This window comes from Macrobrachium nipponense, chromosome 10 (genome assembly GCF_015104395.2).
Source record: "Macrobrachium nipponense isolate FS-2020 chromosome 10, ASM1510439v2, whole genome shotgun sequence".
Classification (NCBI taxonomy): domain Eukaryota; kingdom Metazoa; phylum Arthropoda; class Malacostraca; order Decapoda; family Palaemonidae; genus Macrobrachium; species Macrobrachium nipponense.
In genome coordinates, this window is record NC_087204.1 from 817,643 (window position 1) to 820,728 (window position 3,086).

Here is a 3,086-nt window from a genome sequence, read left to right on the forward strand (position 1 = left end):
TGAAATTGCAGTGACAAAATTACAAAATAGCTTCAAAACTCCTTTTAACCATATCATTACATTTGCAATTCTCTTGCAGAAATATACCATATGAATATTTGATTCCTCAGCATCACAAAACTGGCAATGAGAATCTTGAATTATTTTCATTTCTTTTAACCTTTTTTTATTGGGTAATATTTCGTGAATATATTTATATATTATTTCCCTATCAGCAGCAGCAAAGAAATTTCATGTTGATGTTTTCCCAAATCAGAGGCCAATTATAAAGGGGGTATCTACTCTCAACAGTTGGCTGTACTTTTGGCAATAAGTTCACATATATAGTTCTCGATTTAAGAAAAGGAAATTCGAAATGTTTTACATTTCCTAACTGTTACTAAGACCTCAGAATACATAGGTGCCATTACACATGAATTGTCTCTTTGTGTTGAATTTCCGGTAAACAAGCCCGTTCATATGTGAATTATTATAATAATTTGACATAAAATTGTATTTCTCCTCACAGTGTAACTTTAAGAAAGAGGCAGCTAGAATACTTTGTGTCTTTCCATAAAAGACTTAACATTCCTATCCCTCCTTCACTCTTTGACTTTGTTAAAGTGTCTCTTTTAATGAATTCACATTTTTTCCCCCCAAATGTAAAAGAAAATTTCTTTACTTATTAGTTTTGCATATTTGACAGGCAAAGGGTAAATATGGGAAACATACCATGTCTTTGAAAAAATCAAGGTATTGACAATAACAGCTTTTTTGATGAAATGTAAGTCTTCTGTTGTGAAAGCTCGCCAAAGTATTCTTAATTTTTACATAATATTATTTGTCCACGAAGATAATTAACAGCCTATTTCGTAATTATCAGAAAATAGAATTCCCAAAAAGTTGTTAAAAGAACCTGTTTAGATCCTTTGAAAGCCAATGATTAAAGGCCCAAACAGACCTATCAACCCCATGGGTCCTAATTCCAAATCATTTTCGTCTTATTTTTAAGATTAGCAATGCAACCCCGTGGCTGCTTCAAATTTAACAACCTAATGTGCTTAATCTCCAAAATTCACCCTTTGTCACTGGCCAACGAAAATATTTGTATCATCGGCAAACCCAAACCAAAATTTTAAGGATGGTTATTCATTTGGTAAGGGCAACGTGTCAATACAATATCTTTCTATTTGATAAGCAAGATACAGATGGTTTCCTGACAAAACAGCATAAAGGAGCCATAGAAAGCAGGGCAGCCTTGTCGGACTTATCCCCTCTTCCACACTAAAAGTATTTTACCAATGTTACCATTAAACAATGCAACAACGTTCCAATATTGCTGTACAATATCTTAAATGCAGGAAAAATCCAGTTTCATCACAAAAACCCTAGGTCTTTCAAAGAAATCCGAAGTACAAAATTATATCAACACGGTCAAAATGCTTTCGACCCAATCAAGATTTAAAATAGCACCCTTGAACCTCCTTTTCTTACCTACAATAAATACACACAAATATTCTCTCAATTAAAGTTAGACAAAGTATTTATTTATTGGATCTTCAAGGCACACAAAATTGTTCGGGACTGATAAGGTTCAAAGATAACTGTTTGCATTCTTTTAGGAACCATTATTCAGCAAAGTATCTTTATAGTCAACAGCACAACAAATGAAATTGGTCTCCAATTAGTCAAAAGCACTCTCATCGGTGCCTTTCGATATGAGAGTGACCAATGCAATACTATGACGCCTTGGAGAGAGTTTTCATTTCCATAATAATTTTTCAAGCCAACCAAGCTTTAGGTTCATCCTTAACTATCTTCCCAAAAATTTACCTTATAAAAAATAAAATTCTATTGCGGGAATGCCATCTATACCAGGAACATTTATTGTTAGCAATGGAACGAATAACATCACGTATCTCTCTGGAGAGAATATTCGTTATGAAACATATTCATTATCAGAAATCAGTCAATTGTTTTTCTCTACAAAACTGCAAAGAAAGTTTTGCATCATAGGGTACATCACAAATGTTTTTCCGGTAAAGTTTTTAGGGTAACTACCTGAACACAGAGTGTTCAATGGGCCTGGCTATTTGTGGAGAACAGTACCCTTCATCAAGAGTTCGGAATTATGTTTCGTTTATGTGACTAATTTTCTCACCGACCTTTTACTAATTGTTAATGCTCTTTGCTGTCCAAGGAAGGTTAACGAGGAGGATTTTTCCCCACCAATTCAATCCTGTCTTGAATTCTCGATCGTACTTTAACCCACCCTTCTAAAATCTGAGATTTTAGGATTGTTTATTTCTGTCGTTTGGGAGAAAATAGTAAATATCTGCATAATATGAGGTTTCCTGACACATTATTTTTCAAGTTAATGATTTTGACTTAGTTTTGCCGTTCAAAATAATTGATGAAACCCCAAACCTTCTGCCTGCTAATCCATTTTTACCCTTCTCTGACGGAAAAATTTGTTTTATTTTCTGGTTTCACAAACCAAATCATTCCAACAATTACTGATATGACTAGAAAATTGCCCTTTACGTGTTTTTCAAGAATGTTTCCACCCAACCCTCCTAAAACTTTTCTTTAATTTTCCTCGTCTTTTAGTACAAACTTAGTAATTAACGTTTCCAAAAAGAGGTTTCAATACTAATGTTTGGATTAATCTTAATTTTTGCAAATGACAGCGGAATGATCAGGAAAATGCCACCAGGTAGCATTTCGCTTGAAATTACATTCGGTCCTTTAGAGCGTTTGGCAGTACAATTCTATCAAATGCGCGACACCGTAGTTTGTTGGGCGTACATAAAGGTATTACTGGTGGGGTTCCTGTTATGCAAAAACCATACATCATTAAAACCTAAGCGGGTCCTAAATTAATTAACTTAGCAGTGATTTCGACACGTTTGATTCAACTATTATTTAGAATTGTGCTCTAGGACTCAAAACAAACAGTTCCAGTCACCTCCCATAATAGTAATGGATTATTCATCAAACCGTCAAGTTAGTAGGGCAATTGGCCTTGGTCAAAAAAGCGCTTCCCGTTACCTTGTATGATTATGACCTGAAGGAGCATAAATGTTAACAAAAATACGAAATCTTAC